The 17,793-nt window shown below is 33.7% G+C and overlaps 2 long non-coding RNA genes across 3 annotated transcripts; one reads left to right on the forward strand and one right to left on the reverse strand.

Annotated features, from left to right (window-relative positions):
* Positions 1-1,829: 1,829 nt before the first annotated feature.
* Positions 1,830-4,776, reverse strand: LOC139858288 (uncharacterized). Of its 2 annotated transcripts, XR_011762886.1 has the most exons (5): positions 4,586-4,776; positions 4,424-4,492; positions 3,064-3,623; positions 2,734-2,948; positions 1,830-2,406 (listed from the first exon to the last, which is right to left on the reverse strand). It is a non-coding gene; the product is annotated as an uncharacterized lncRNA (long non-coding RNA). The 2 variants fall into 2 exon arrangements; XR_011762885.1 differs by having other exon boundaries at positions 2,734-3,623.
* A 476-nt stretch (positions 4,777-5,252) lies between these two features.
* On the forward strand, positions 5,253-8,107 carry LOC139858101 (uncharacterized). Its single transcript, XR_011762809.1, has 3 exons — positions 5,253-5,436; positions 5,675-5,835; positions 6,535-8,107. It is a non-coding gene; the product is annotated as an uncharacterized lncRNA (long non-coding RNA).
* The last annotated feature ends 9,686 nt before the right edge of the window (positions 8,108-17,793 follow it).

Below are 17,793 nucleotides of genomic sequence, written 5' to 3' on the forward strand. Positions count from 1 at the left end.
TAAACAAGTAGAATTCCATCTTGTATTATTATCAAAATAAAGACCTAACCAAGTGCCATGACAATCTTTAACAAAAGCCTTATAGTTATGATGTCGTGCGTTGCTCGTACGATAAATCGTTACTAATAATCTTCTAAATTTTTCTTTTAATGAAGAACAAAAAGTTAAACAATCTTGAACTCCCAAGTTTATAATATGAGCAACACAACGTGTATGAATAAATGCACCATTTAAAATCGGTCTAAGTGCAATTTTTAACTCACTCATGGCCGCATCATTATTAGATGCATTATCTAGCGAAATTGTAAAAACTTTATCGATTAAATTATATTCTTCTAAAGTGTCTTGTAACGCTTTTTTTATATTATTACCGTTATGTGGATAACCAAATATTTTAAAATCGATAACACGTTTCATTAAAAGCCACGAATCGGGATTAAACCAATGAGCGGTAACGGCTAAATAAGAATTTGCCGTTCCATGTGGTGCGCTCCAAACATCACAAGTTATAGAAACCCTATGTTTATATGTTCGAAAACCTTCAATTATTTCAGTTTTAGCTTTTTTCCATAATTTAAAGGCGTCACGTCTTAAGGTAGAACGACTTACATTGCTATATCGCGGTTGTAGTCGATTCCGAATTAGCTCCGTAAGCCTTGGATTGTCGAAGTGGTTGAAAGGAAGCGCTTGTTGAATGACAAACCTTGACAAATCTTGCCGAAGAGCTTCGGCATCGTATTCAAAAATCGAACCATCGGCCCGCATTGTTTGTTGTATCGGGTCTTGCCTTGCACTACAACTTTTGTCAAGATGTTTTCTTAACGTTGTATTACCCGAAACACCCATGAACTTCATACATTGTGTACAACGAGCTTTTTCCGCACCATCCTTCATTACACACAACTCGAATTTGGACCAAACGTCCCCTTTTCGCTTTGTTTCTTTTTTGTAATCAATATCGGCCGTAGTGTAGCCTTGTGAAGATGTTCCAACGGAAGCGGAACCGGAAACGGAAGCTTGTGAATTATCCATTATGGGATAATTAGACTAGAGATTAGAGAATATTTAGTGATTTAGAAATAAATATGAGAATGTTTGTTGGTGCATTTTCAACCAAGGCATTACCATGTATTTATAATGGACTTTGTGGGGTTAAAATGGTAAAAAAAAAAAAACTCAAAAAACTGCAAAAAAAGGCTGAAACTGCAAAAAAAAAAAAAAAAAAAAAAAAAAAAAAAAAAAAGGCTAGTTTTTTGAAAACCGGATCGGATCCGGATCCAAACCGGATCGGATAAAATCCGGTTTATATCCTGAAAAAATCCGGTTTTCTTGAAAAACTGGATCCGGGTGGAACCGGATCGGATCTCGGATCCGGATCCGGTTTTTGCTGTGTCCGGTTTTGCTTGGATCCGGTTCCGGATCGGGTCACCGGATCGGATCTGGATCCGGTTTTTTTGCCCATCTATAGTTACAATCAACCACAAATAGTACCAAATCAACAAAAAGACATAATTAACAGCCTTACATACCAATGTCACAAGGTTTCGCAATCACTACGTTCTATCATGTAACACGACAGCGTGAGTAAAGTGTAGAAAACTCAAAGCCCATAGCATTACAATTTACCCAAATTTTAAATGGTTCTACTTCTAACTATTACAACTAAAAGTCATATTATAAGTTCTACAAATATTGCAACCCATAATGTGATTTTTTTTTTTTCTTTTTTCATAAGGGGACAGTGCCTTGGAAAAATCCATTAAACATACAAACTAAAAGGTACAACTACAACGGGTATACCCGAGGAGTGTTTTTAGTGAACAGCAAAACACATATACAATGACACAATAATACAAAGACAGAAAGAAAGGCTAAAGCCTAAAGCCCTAACCAAAAACAAAAAGGGGATTAAAGCACATCACAATCCCAATAATCAAAAAACGAATTACATAAATGAATAAACATATACCAAATCCTATCATTCAGTTTCTAATAAGATCACATGTCAGATATACCATTGAAATCACATTGTCTAGATCTTTACAAAGCCAACAACCATCTTCCATATATTGTGTACCTGACCACACAAGCACATCACCCACTATAAAATCCCACAAGTTATAATCTTCACTGTTATAGATATACCTTAAGCTTTTGACCCATTGACTTCTGCTAGTCAACCAAACAGTAAACAGCTTTAAAAAATACCCATCACCTGCTGTAAATAAATGGAAAATAAGCAAGCACCAGCACCAATTACCAGGGACAAATATAGTGCACCACAAACACTACGACAGACCAAAAACCTCCTGCCCAACATTCAGTGATGCTACCTTGCGACTAACACTACGACGGAACACCAACGCAAGAAGTGTCTCGAAAAGGGAATGACCATAACATGCTCACCTATGACAAAAGAGAAGTAACATTTATAACTTAACAAAGGCCGACATAAAATGTTGTACAATATGGACTTAAGAGATGGAAAATTAGGTTTTCCAAACATGACAAATACATAGAATATAACTAATAGGCAGAATAAAAGGCATGAAACAATAAAATTCATGACCGGTAAAACCAATGACAAAGTCATAAATATAACTAATTACTAAACATAGAATATAACTAATACGAGCCATTATCATACCTGATAATTAAGCCATTTTGACCCGATAAAGTCAAACCTACTATTTTATAGTTGTGTTAAACATTGTTTAGAAACACAATAACTACCTAAATTGGCATACAACATAAAGTGTTTCCCAAACTTTATTCAGAGTCTTCTGTTTTCGGAGGGGGCTTGCCTCTACACGAAGTGTTAAATCCAGCCGAAAATACTATCCATACTCGATGTAAGGCAACTTCACCTATCGCAAACCCACCCAATTTGCCACCAACAGTGTATTCATTAATCTTTTGGTACGATCTAAAAATACCACCATAATAAGCTACAAAATACCAAATAAACATCAAATAAAATGTTTAAAAAAATTTAAATTCAAATTATAAATGGGTTCGCAAGAACAATAACTCAAACTTAATAGTACAATAAATTTTACATACCTCAAGAGTGCTATAAGAATAAGATAGAGGTAGGAGCATTGAACTTCAATACTTTGTTGATATGCTGATAGAGAGTGCTTGACATTAGTGCTATAAACTAACTAAACAAAATGATATATTATAAAAAAAATGATCATAAACTAAAGTAAAGAAATCAATAGTTTAAACCATGAGAACCTAATAAGTCAAATAACCTACTATGCAGGCTATGTATAACGTAATGGTCAATCGAAAAGTGCCAATCCACCATTGCCCATTTCATTTATCTATTTGCATACATTATACACTGCATAACAGATGGTATATTAGTATAGAAACAAAGTAAACAAAAAGATATATTATACTTATACTCCCTACTCATCTTTTATATATACATAATTATAAATGGATGATCCACCCGCAAACCGACATGTTCACTAATATTATAGAGATAGGCAAACATTGGAGACCAAAGACGTGACAGATTATAATTGTATCTTACAGCAAAATCTTTGGTAATCAATTCCATATTATGAGAATGAGAATGAAGCATTTGATAAACATCACGGGCGAATGCTCAACTGCAAGAACAACTACATCAATAATAAGTAGAAATCACTCTACTGTAATAAGTATAACTTATTCTGTTAACATCCAAAAACATAGGCTGCTAGCATTACAGATTAATTTAGAATGTTCTTAATTAGAATTCAACAAATTACTGACACATGACACAAGATAATGAGAAACATATAACTGCATACAATTCAAATATATAACAGAATATCATCAAATTTGTAACGACAGTCATGGTTGTGTTACATGTTATGCACCTAAATTATATCTACATCTATAAACACTTAATTATTACCATTACCATTCACCATCAACTATATAGAAAAAAATGATTCATATATTAGAGAAAGCGAACAACAATCAACATTCGTTTTCACGTACTTTATTGTAATTAGATCAGAGAAGCTGAAAAACAATATCATTTAAGCGATGAATAGTGGTTTGCAGAGCTTACAAGAAATAGAGATGCCAAGTCATGAAACCCATATGGCCTTTTATCAGTTATTGTTAGAAAAAATTGATCTGCCTTTAAAACTTTATACTCTCTTCTTAGGTAAACCAAAATCGAATATGCAATTTCAACTAAAAAAACATAAATTTAACAATGACATTTCATATAACACATGGTGTGCATCCATCAAAAACATACATTTATGTATAGCTTAGGAATGTGTCGACCTTACGAATGTAAATAACCAAACGCAAAAAAAAAAAAAAAAAAAAAAAAAAAAAAAAAAAACAGCTGAACACTTTGAAAAAATCAAGTGAAACAATAAGCACTACAATCGACTAATTAAAAAAGCACCTTTAAATCATACTCGTCTTGCAATCGGTTGGAATCTAGCCATTATGGATACCTCGGTACCGCAGAATCCTAAAAACACAGATGTAAGCACAATTGTTGCTTGTTTGAGATCATTGACAAATAAGACAGGAATCGTTATTAAAAAATGGAAGATCTGAGTACCGTTATTAAGCAAGAATGCCGCTTCTGCTTCGATTTATTTTTCCAAGGCTAGCAAACTGATTCATTGATCGATTTACTTGAATGTGTGGGTGTTTTTATGGAATGGATTTTGAAAGGATGAAACGCTAGAAACTAATTGTTAGTTCATGATTAAATCTGAAAGAGGTTTGATATAATCAACCGAGAATTGTGGATTTTAAATTTTGAAACCCTAAACTGAATAGAGCGTGCGTATTAGTCTGTAAGTTAGAAGGACACGCGTCAATGTTACAAAATTAATCAATTTTTTAATTCAAAATTCTGAGAAAAAGGTAATTTGTGAGGTTGAATAAGGAGCCGACACGTGTTTGATTTATGTATGGGATTTATGTAGATAAAAAGATAGAGAGAGAGAGAGAGTTAAATTGGGTATTTTCAGTTATGAATTACTCTGTGTTACATTATCTACATTCTACCTTATATATAATAACAAAGCTAACTTTAGCTAATCATGTATTCAAAAGGCTTAGATAGCACACAATCAACCATTAGATTAAATATCATCTTACAATAACAACCATTGATTTCAAAGATCACTCAACATTTGTCTCTCTCCTCCCTTTCTTTTATTTGTTTACTAAACTACCCTCCAAATCAACCGTGCATGATGAAAATACGGGGTAGGTTACTTCCTAAAAAACGGAACACTCTTTCAATTTTGATGAGAGGAATCGGGAAGCGATATCTTCATATAGAGCTTTGAATCTTCCAATTTCAAGAATCCTACAAGCATGGTTTATACGATCTTTAATATCGAATTTCCTGATTCAAAGAATCGTTTTTAATTCTAATTGTAGATGAATTTCAAGTGGGTACGTTTATATTTCATGGGATCTAAAGATCTCTTAATTCATTTCTTTAATCTTAATTCATATTATGAATCATACGAAGAGATTTGAGGAGTTTTTTTAAATTCATAAATTGATTGTAGATTCAATTAATTTTGTTGTCTATTTAGGGCTTTATGCTTTTCACGAATTCAAATTATTTTAGGAATTGGTAGATTTAATATTTATATTACTTATATGTGTTGCCGAGTTTAATGCACAGAGCCAGAGGCAGTAAGCTGGATTCACAAATCTATGTTCTTTATTCAAAAGAGTAGCATACTGTGCACAAGTGTCGGTTCCGGTGCCATAATGCTTTCACTTTAAATCGTATGACGGGAGACTTTGTTCGCACACATTCAAACATTCAGGGTCCTCTTCAAGGTAATTCACTTTGTTACTCTAAAAATGATCCATGTGTGAGTTGTTATATTATGTACTATAGTTTGATGATGATAAGGTTTAAAAGCATATGTTAAGTTGAATCTATCGTGGAACTATTTTACATATATAGTGTTCTAGAATTGGAATTGCAAATGCTTACACTGTCCTTAATTATTATGCATGTAACAATGAGTAATGGAAATATCCCTTTTAACATCAGACTTCCACTCTCTTAAAATTGGCTGGAGTTGGTAATGGGCCACAGAATTGCTCACTTATGGTAATTTGCTTAATTACTCTCCCTTTCCGTTGGTGTGATAAAAGCTGTGAAGACCACATATATTATTGACCAAACCTATGTAATATTGTTAATTGATAAAAAAAAAAAAAAAGAAGTTAACTGAGCACAATATGTTGTATCATTTTTAGTCAACGTATTCTTTTCCTTTTTATTAATTATTTTACATTTTATGGCACAATATCAAATCAAAGAATGGGTTGATATTGGTAGAACTAACTAAAGTAGCTGTGAAGCATGAATTGCTACTTTAAAATAAGTATGTGATAAGGAAGCAGATAAAAAACGTGTGGATAGAACAGGACAAAAAACATAAAAATTAAGAACATTATAAGTAACAAGGATAAAATAGGTGTTACCAAGGATAGACCATTTTACTTCCTTCTTTTACTTTTTTGCAGGCATTTAACAACTGTAAACCTATTGCTTTGGAGGATGGGAAATTGCGCGGGTCGCGTTATAAGGATAAAACAGGTGTTTTTGAAACCAGTTTCAATGTATAGGTCAGGTATAAAGGCGCAATGCTAGAACCAAATGTCGACCCAGTACAATTGTTGATCATTTATCGAACAATAAAGATGATGGGATACGCTTGCAAGAATACTCAACCCGTTCAGAATACTGAACCGGTTTAGTAAGTTGCTTAAACATGTGTAATTATCTTTTAAGCTGTACGTTTTTACTTCTAACATGAAATCCTTTGCAAATTTTCTGCTTTTTTAACTTATGGCTTGTATCTTATTTCAAGCGTGGTTGTGGAAGCTATTGACACATTTTATTTACTTTTTTTGGCTTAAATTGTCACAGATGGTTGACAATAATAATTATTCGTAATAAATTCGATAAAACCATGAACACCATAAACCCCAACTTTTGGCTATTTCTAATTGAACGACTCTTTCGGTTATTACGTTATTAAATGACGCTTTAGGAATATACCCATTTTACCTTTTTGAACATACCCAATTGGGATTATACCCATTTCACCTTTTTGACGCTTTCAGTTATTACGGTTATTAAATGACTATATTAATGTTGTTGTACGATACTAATCTATCATTTTTATAAATATCATGAATTTGTACATATTATGCATTTGACATGCACATGTACGCCATACAAACCTCCGATATCCTTTAAAATGCCATTAGAGGTGGCAAAGTGGCCGGGTCGGGATATAGGTCAAAGTTGCCATTATCTTGCTGCGCTGAAATAGTTATGTATTACATATATTTTTTGAAAAATCAAATAAACGACCAGTGTGCCAACTATGATTACTGATTTAGTGTTTTTATAATATAATGATTCTGGGAATATCAAGAACCGGGTTAACTGGAAGTTGTATGCTTAGAAGGTATGTGCCAAGTAGCTGATTTATGTATTTGATGCAAAGCATATTTAAGGTGTGCCTATTTACTCTTCAGTGCACATTTATGTATTTGGCTTATATTGTGAACAAGATTGTGCTCATAATGGGATAACTGGTTTTTATATAATTTTCTTTTAGACTGTCAATATTTATTATTTGTAGATAAGTTTTTCTACTCACTTGTGTATTTATCAGGGCATGTTAGAGAGGGAACAAGGAAACTATCAGTGGGCAGTGGCCTTGGTTGCTGGATTTGAAATTGAAAATTAGGTAATGAAACTACCATGGAAAAGTAAATTTGGAGAATGTGATCACTTAAGATTTTAATCTTGAAGCGCATGGAGTAGCATTAATAAGTGTCGTTTGTGTGCGTATATTATATCCTTCGTTGTAGAATAAATAAGGAACTTATGAATGATATGTGGTTACTACTGTCTGAAGATTCAAATTGTGCCAACGCTTCCATCATGACCATGTAGGTTGATTCATTTGTGTCTAAAGCTATCTTGATTACTACATTCCTAGGTTTGTTTTGAATGTTACTTTATTGTGTATATTATATTATATTCTATTCTATTGGCATTATCAATGCAACACTAGGCTATAAGCCCTTCCGTTACATATTTTAGACTTATTGTAAAAGTTTTTTTGGTGTAATCCCGCGAATTCGCGGGTTATAAGCTAGTTTTATATAGTTTACACGGAATCTGAATCATTTATAGAAAGAAGATAAAATGAAAGAAAAGGACAAAATTAAATTGTGATTTATCAACTACCCTTATTGTGTGAAATTCGAGTTGCCATAACATTACTTATTCTTATAATATGATACACTATGATACACTATCATTTTATCACCAAAAAATCATTACAATAAACAAGCATGTGAACATTTTTATATCCAATTTTCAATATTATCCAAGGAATTTGCCATTGTAAACTTTTTCAGCACTTTTCATACCTTATCTGATTCCAGTGATTCCTTTTTGAATGTGCATACCAAGTTTGACTGAAAATGAGAGAAAATTTCCATTCACTATACGAGATCTTTTCAAAGTTTTTTTTTTTTTTTTTTTTAAAGGCAAGTTGTTGGCATCGAATACTCTCATTTGCCACGCACACACGCGTTTTTGAGCAGGAAACCGAACCGCATTACAGGGATCCGAACCTTAAACCATTCCGAGGGGCAGGCGGACGGACCTGGGTCCTGAATACCGGTAGGTAAAACCTTCCCCGGAGCAATCCGGCTTTCAGGAAATAAATCTCACAGATATTTTTCAGGGGGGAGGGACTCGAACTTGAGACCTCCCCACCCTCATCCCAATGCACAAGTGCAAAGGAGTGAACCACTGGACCACTAGGGTGGGTTCATCTAATCCTTTCATTTGTCATCTAATCTTTTCATTTGTCATCCACACACCCGTTAGGAAAAAACTCCTCGCATCCATCACGCAAAACGTACCTGGTATACTTTAGGTTAACTGTTTGACCCGCACAGAGTGAAAGATACCAAAGGCACAACCTTAGAGAAAATCCTTCAGGATTTGAACAAGCACCTATTTTTTCAAGGCTATGAACCCAGAACCAACTGAGGCTTTTTACCACTCAACCAATAGTTCGGTGTTAAGAGATCTTTGCAAAGTACAATTAATATTGATTTAAGAGCTCCCTAACCATTACAAAAATTTCGAACTTTATAGGTAAATATTTATAAGGTGATTATAGAAAAACTTTGACAAACATTACTGAATATTCCGATTAAATCACATAATTAAATATTAAAATCATGTGTCTGTTTACCCATTGATTAATTGAATTAAGAGATAAGTTCGAAATAACATGAATTTAATTTTGACAAAAAGTATAGATCGGCTGAGACACATTAAACATGTGTTGTCTTTGACAACCCACCACGTAAGAGTTGAATGTCTATGAAACACTTCTACCGAATACTCAATGAGTAGCAGGTCGATAGCTTTAAATCCCAAAAGTCAAAGTACCAATTTTGGTAAAGGCTTTCAAGCGTGAATTGAATTTTGTTTATTACTTAATTTACATATGAAAATTAATAAAGTAATTGTATATAAAATATATACGAAACTAGAATATAATTATGCATATTAATACAAACGTAATAATTAGATAGAAAATATGTATAATAAATAATCATAATAAGAATGAAAAGATAGTACTTGAAGGTTGAACCGGACTTTTTTGACACAAATCCCATAAACAGATTCTTCGTCTGTTCCAGGATACACCGGTCCGAAGCAGCGTACTGTTGAACTTGAACAATTGCCCGAAAGATAATTGGAACGGAGAGACCATGTTGCGGCTGAGAGGAAACTCAAATCGTTTAAGAATGCTTATACGAATTTCGGTATGTTTTTCTTTAACCAACTCATATATATAGTTGGAACAATAACATTCAGTTTGATCTCACTTCCTATATGGGACAAATTTCAAACTTATAATTTCTTTCAGATTTTGCACCTAATTAAACGACTTTGAGATTAGATATCTCATTTACCATTAATCCGTTTTGAACACAGTTTTAGTTCGTTGTAAAGCCCTCGTTGGAGGCTACGCAATCAACTAAATATTTATTAATATATATCACTCAATTATATATTTATTTGTGTCCAAACATTGGTGAATACACACATTTAACCAATTTTTTCCGACAGTAATTTCATATATGATAGGTGATGAATCAATGAAACTTCGAAGGAATCATATTAGGCGACTTTTTAAATTGACTCTGAAAAGTACTAAGTGGTGCGTAATACATCATGGCAAAACTTTGAACTTTAATCATGAGGTAAGTAAATAGGAATTATTTTTTCATATTCATGCTATTTAAGGGAGGCTATATATTTTTATATGTATTGTTTACTACTGTATTTGAATGCAGTGACGGAACCATAAAATCTTTTCACCTACAGCGAAAATTTTCTTATTTACATTCACTGTAAAATTTGGAGGCAAAATCCGGAAGTTTTTGACTAAAATATGGAGATTTGAGGAGAAAAATCAATTTTTAAGCTTGAAAATTTTAAATTCAATAGGGGCAAAATTAAAAAAATACAAATTCTTAATACTTAAAATTTCAAATCTATTTGAGTCGGCCGGATGGGTGCCACCCACTGCACCTATGTAGTTTCGCCCATGTCAAAATGTAATACAAGGTAATAAATTTTTTTTAATATATAAACGGACTAGTTTCGATTTAATTCTTTGGGTAAGATTGCCTCTTATCGTGCGTTAAATCTAAGTGTTGACGCACACCAACTCTTAACTTAGATAAGCGCCACTCCGTTAAATGGAGTTTTAGCCAAGACTATGATGTTTGCTTGACGTGAATAAAGTGTAACCTCATGCTATTTGATTTTTCAAATTGTGCTTGTTAACTTGTACATTTTTTTCATTTTTTTTTTTTTTTTGAAAGCAAAGAATAAATAATTACTATTTTTTTTTTAAAAAACAAGGAAATTTTATTAACCCAAAAGAACAAATACATACAAGGGATGGGTGCTCAAAACTTCGGGACATCATGACCCAATCACTAAGATACAAACAATACATAGTTGTGAAGATGACAACCAAAACACAACTATGACACGAAATAAAACAAGCAATTACAATCACGACATATTTATGTATGTACTTGGATTCGTTAGTCAAGATAACCAATCAAACTTTTTTCATTTTGATCTAGACGATATACACTCGAACGACAGCACTTGTATCTCACTTAGAGCCACCGGGATATTCCAACTTTTACCTTGAAAAACCATATTATTCCTTTTTTCCAAATTTGATATACACAAATTTATCTCAATACTTGCCATACCAATTTACCATAGCACAGACGAAGGCATAGAGGAAATTGAAGTGTCAGCAAGAAGATCCGATAATGAAGAGCATGTGAAGTTTTCAAGTCCCCACCAATTATAAACCCACTCCCAAATTTCAAGAACGTGTTTACAAAAAATGAGGGAATGTTCCACGGATTCAATGTCATCATCACACAACGGACATCTCACACTATGAAGATCTATACCTCTCTTGTCAATTCAATTCTTACGGGAATTCTTTTTCCTTAATGAATGCCAAATGAAGATTTCAACCTTTTTAGGTACTAAAAATTTGCGGAGTGTACTGTGCTGCGAGTTGAACGGAGCAAGCATCTGCTCGTCGAGTAATGCCGGAAGTTTTTTGACTGTAAAGAAACCATTCAAAGCTAAGCACCATTTCCGAGAATCGGAGCTCCTGCTGCTGAAAGTAATCGGTGATAATAACACGAGCAGTGAATCGAGTTCTCCAGCAGTTCTACCAGTATGATCGCGAGTCCAATCCCACGTCATAACCATTCCAGAATCAGTAACAGTAACTCAGTCCTTGATGGAAGCAATCACCGATCCTTCGAGTCTAAACAGCCGAGGGAAAATGTTGCAGAGTTTGTCACTTCCGATCCAGTGTTCGAGCCAAATTAGTGTAGAACCACCATCCCTAATTGATTTAGTGAACGCGCTTTTAAATGGAACTTGTAGCTCTTCCCTACTTGTACCTGCCAAAACAATATTTCTCCAAGTACCTAATGATGAAGAATGGATATTTCCACTTTCCACCATTAAACCACCACAAGGCCCGTATAAAATACGGATAAATTTAAGCAAAAAAGAATCGATTTTGGTTTTAAACCTCCACCACCACTTCTCCAATAAAGCGAGAAAAAGCACCCATTTCTGTACCGGTTCCGAAAGAATCTCTATGTGCTGCGATTTTTTTTTTTAAATATCAAATATTTAGCCCCCCGTTCCCGAAAGTATTTATGACGTTTTCCCATTTTTCCCATAAGAGTTTTGAACCTAATCCCGAACTGCCCCAAAAGAAGACCTTTCTCACACTCTCAAGCAGTTTTATCACACAAGGCGCAGCAAGAAAGAACGAGAAGTAATACAACGGGAGATTATTGAGAATCGATTTAATAAGGACTAATTTTTCATCAAATGACAAAGAGCGCAAGAGCCTGGTTTTAATTTGTTGATTACCAAATTCCAATATTTTAGTTTGGTCATTTTCGATCCAATGGGCAATCCTAGGTAAATGACGGGAAACTTTCCAACTTGACAACCTACATGATTAGCTATAAGGCAAATTTCCTCAAAATCCACACCAACTCCATAAAGACAACTCTTTTGAAAATTTACTTTAAACTGAAAGCAAGTTCAAAGCATTTTAAAAGATTTCTAAGGTTTAGTTAATTTGTCCTACTCCATTCCCCGAAAGATTGTATCATCCGCATATTGGAGATGCGACACTAACACCTTATCTTCACCAACTTCAATACCGTTAAACAATCCTTTCTTGGTAGCCACTTTAATGAGGATGTTTAACCCTCCCCCGCTATTAAGAATAGAAAAGGCGAAAGCGGATCGCCTTGTCTAACCCCTATTTAATGAGAATTCGTTGGTTGGGGCACCATTAACCAAAATAAAGACGAAAGCCGATTTAAGACAAGACGCAATCCATTTTATCCATTTATTCCTAAACCTATACTCTTCATTCTTCAAAAAGATAATCCCAATTAAGGCTATCAAAGTCCTTTTCAAAATCCTCTTTAAAGATAATCCATGTTTTTGCGAGAAGAATAGAGAAAATCTACGGTTTCATTTGCCACTAAAGCACCATCTAAAATAAACCAGCCTTTTAAAAACGCACTTTTCTCATAGCCAACTATAGTCGATAGTACTTTCCTCAATCATTTTGAAAGAATTTTAGAGACAATCTTGTAATAACTGCTGATTAAACTAATTGGGTGATAATCTCCTAGACTCAACGGGTCCGTTTTATTTCACTCGTTTCCCAAACAACGGCGCCTTCACAAGATCTTCTTTGATGACAGCCCAATTGGTTTTTGAAGAAATCCATATTGAAGCCATCAGATCCGAACGCTTTAGTACTCCCTCAATCATTGATAGCTTCATGTATTTCTTCCGCGAGAATTGGACTTTCTAACTCTGCAGCTTCATCTAAAGGTATCGAGGGTAACTGTGTTCATCCAATGAGGCCCGTAAGAGATCCGGTTCCTAAATGATGCAGTTAAAATGATTAAAAGCCTCGTTTTTTTATGTCTTGCAGATTTTCATTCCAACTACCATTTATGATAAGCCCACGAATATTACACTTATTATATTTGTTCCGGATAATGGAATGAAAGAATTTCGGATTTTTATCCCCATCAATCATCCAACGCATACGGCCTTTTTGTTGGAGCATGCTTGCGTTTTGCCATGCTTCACGTTCATCTTCGTTTAGTACTAATGTCTCGGATTTTAATTCAAGCGAATTAGCTAGATTTTTGTGCATCTCAATTTCACTGTCCAATTTACCAAAATTAAGATTGCTCCACGTTTTAAGGGACAACTTTATTTTTTGGGTATTATTTGTGAGTATTATTTAATAAAAGGATATAGGGTCTTTAATTAAAGGAAATTTAAAGTGTTTGGTGTTGATGTGACGTTGATGTGGATGGAAAATGTTCCGTTATAATTTTATTGGAGTTTAGTTATTTGTTAGACAATGACAAAATCCCATGTTTTATAATATCATGTTTCGGAGTAAAAAGCAAGTTGGAATCGAAAAAAGATATATATATATATATATATATATATATATATATATATATATATATATATATATATATATATATATATATATATAGTGGTAGGATCATGAGGGAAGTAACCATTCGGGGGGAAGCAACAAATTTTTTTTTTTCGTTTTTTGAAAAAACATTGTTCACGAACATTATAAATTGGATGAAAATATGAACATTTAATAAAGACACTTTGTGATAAATGTTTTTATTTTGACGGGAAAATGCTCGAAGAAGTAATATATAACAATTATCGTGTTTTTCGAGCGTATTTTGAGGTTTTAGATATTAGGGTTTGAATATTAGGGTTTAGATATTAGGGTTTATAGGGTTTAGATATTAGGGTTTAGAAATTTATGGTTTAGGGTTTAGATTTAGGGTTCAGATTTAGGATTTAGATTGAGTTTTTAACACGAACGGTTTAGAGTTTAGGGTTATATATATATATATATATATATATATATATATATATATATATATATATATATATATATATATATATATATATATATATATATATATATATATATATATATATATATATTGGTTGGATCAAGAGGGAAGTATCCAATCGGGGGAAAGCGGGGGGAAGCAAAATAATTTTTTATTTTTTTCATTTTTTGAAAAAACTTTGTTCACGAACATTATAGATTGGATGAAAATAAGAACATTTAGAAAAGACACTTCGTGATGAATGTTATTATTTTGGCGGGAAAATGCTCGAAGAAGTAATATATAACAATTATCGTGTTTTTCGAGCGTATGTTGAGGTTTTAGACATTAGGGTTTAGATATTAGGGTTTAGATATTAGGGTTTAGAAATTTAGGGTTTAGGGTTTAGATTTAGGATTTAGATTGAGTTTTTAACACGAACGGTTTAGAGTTTAGGGTTTAGGATTTAGGGTTTAGGGTTTAGGGTTTGGTATTTTGGGTTTATGGAATAAACCCAAAACCCGAAACCCTAAACCCTAAACCCTAAACTCTAAATCTGGCTAAATTTACTTCACAAAACATGGAAAAAAAACGTTAACATTCTTCACGAACAATATTATTTTGAATGTTATTTTTGTTGATCATTTTCCCGCCAAAATAATAACATTCATCACGAAGTGTCTTTTCTAAATGTTCTTATTTTCATCCAATCTATAATGTTCGTGAACACAGTTTTTTCAAAAAATGAAAAAAAAACATTTTTGCTTCCCCCTGCTTTCCCCCGATTGGTTACTTCCCCATTGATCCTGCCCCTATATATATATATATATATATATATATATATATATATATATATATATATATATATATATATATAGGGTAACATTCCCATAAAAATGTTCTCACAAATATATAAAATGAGAACATAGGCATATAAGTAATTTTAGCAACCTATATTTAGGCATACAAATCTCTAAGGGCATGCTTGGTTGAAAGTATTGGCCTATAAGGAATTGTAATGATAATAATTAAAGATCCTTGGTTATCTAAAATGGTAATCCTGATTGCCCAAAACTATATAATGAGCATTCCCCACTAAATTGGGAGGAATGGAAAATTGATCATGTATTTTCTCTTATTTTTTATTACTTCTTCGAGCGTTTTTCCGCCAAAATAATAACATTCATCACGAAGTGTCTTTTCTAAATGTTCTTATTTTCATCCAATCTATAATGTTCGTGAACAAAGTTTTTTCAAAAAATGAAAAAAAAAATTGCTCCCCCCCGTGAAACGGCCCAACCCGTATTAAAACCGGTCCATAAAATTTTTTTCCTTTTAATACGCGTTAAATAATACTTTAGGTCCCAATTGTGTTTCCATAAACATCTTTAATACAATAGAAGGTTTAATAAACCTTAAAACATTTAATACATTGATTAATTGTCCAAATGGACATACACGACCCGACTAGTTTAGTTTCCAACCAAAACCGAGCATGGTGATTTGGGACTACGCTACCCAAATCCTAATCGAATACAAAAGCAAGATCTTCTAAGCAACCTAGCCAAGATCTCTAATCCCCAAGCTTACCCGAGCCGCCAAGCATGCGATCCTATAAAAATATCAACAACGAGAGGGTAAGCTAATGCTTAGTGAATGATAATATACTACATACATATATATGTATAAAATGGACACGCCACACAAATATCAAATACCGCATACCGAAACATCCAAGTGTAAAGGCAAGCTAAGCTAGGCATACCATACGATCACTAAGCAACAAGTTAAAGATATCAACAAAGTATAAGTTCACCAACGACGATGTGAACAACGCCAATAAGCTACACCCAGAGGGTTAGCTACAACACAACATTACATTAATATATATATATAACAATATACAACGAATAAGGTTAACCCCTTAACCCATTACCGAATACCAAACGCCACAATGAAGATTGGCCGAACTACACGAGCCTTAGTAATCCGAACCCACACGAGATTACTATTTTCACAACATCGAGGTTGGCCGAACTACACGAGCCTTAGTAATCCGAAACCACACGAGATTACTACCTCAATAAGATGACCGAACTACACGAGTCATCGTGAATCCGAACTACACGCGATTCACTTCTCAACATCAAAACCCATGGTCACGGGATTATAAAATCCACCACATCGGGGTCATCCACATCACAACCAAGTGTGATGACGTACACATATAGTGTGCACCTCGCCAAAGGTAGTCAACCAAAACGCACAACCGTGCCAATTGGACCTATACACAAGTCCATCAAAACCACCTATATGTGAAGTGAGCTCTATAACCGAGAACTACTTCACCCGACCCGCACCCATCCTACACATACATATGCATATAGGATATTAACACTCACCTTGTCGCCTTGATGAATGCTTCCAAGTAATCCGCAACTCGTCAATGGAAAGTACCTAATCCATTATCACAAATTCAACAACACACTTAGATTGGATCTACAAACCAACCCAATTAGACACTTAGTGCAATTTCGACCCAAATGCACTTCCAAGGACAAACCGCGCCCAAACTACCCAATAATCACTAATCACAAGTGATAATGGTCCTAATATGCCAATTAAACCCGAACACAAGTGTTAAACACTTATCGTTCTCAAAATTGCCCATAAACCTTAATTTTGACCCATAAGGTCAAAATCTCACCATTTACAAGTTTTGACACCAAAACATGTTTAACTCAGTTTTATACTTCAACTTAATCCATTTTAAGTTTACAAACCTCATAAAATCGACATTCGGGTCATAATCCTCAACAAACCCTAATTTTGACTCTAGTCAAAATTAGTCAACCACGAAAACCCTAAAAGTCTCCAAAACACCAATAATCACTAATGCTAGTGATTGTACACCATTTACAAGTCTTAAACATGGTTAAATCATTGACCAACCCAAAACCCGCCTTTAACAACAATAAACCCGAATATTGGTGTTAATCTCCAATTAACAACTAAATGGGTTTCACCTATGAATCATACAATCAAAAGCCCCAAATTTGAATGATGAACACGAAAATGAAATTCGGAGTTAGTGCTTACCACTAGTATCACCGTGTAGCTACGAACGAGGAGAACAACCTAGTCAACTACGCCAAAGATCAGATCCTGCTTCTTCCTTTCCAAAAATCCCTTTGAAAT

The sequence above is a fragment of the Rutidosis leptorrhynchoides genome, chromosome 7, assembly GCF_046630445.1.
Source record: "Rutidosis leptorrhynchoides isolate AG116_Rl617_1_P2 chromosome 7, CSIRO_AGI_Rlap_v1, whole genome shotgun sequence".
NCBI lineage: Eukaryota > Viridiplantae > Streptophyta > Magnoliopsida > Asterales > Asteraceae > Rutidosis > Rutidosis leptorrhynchoides.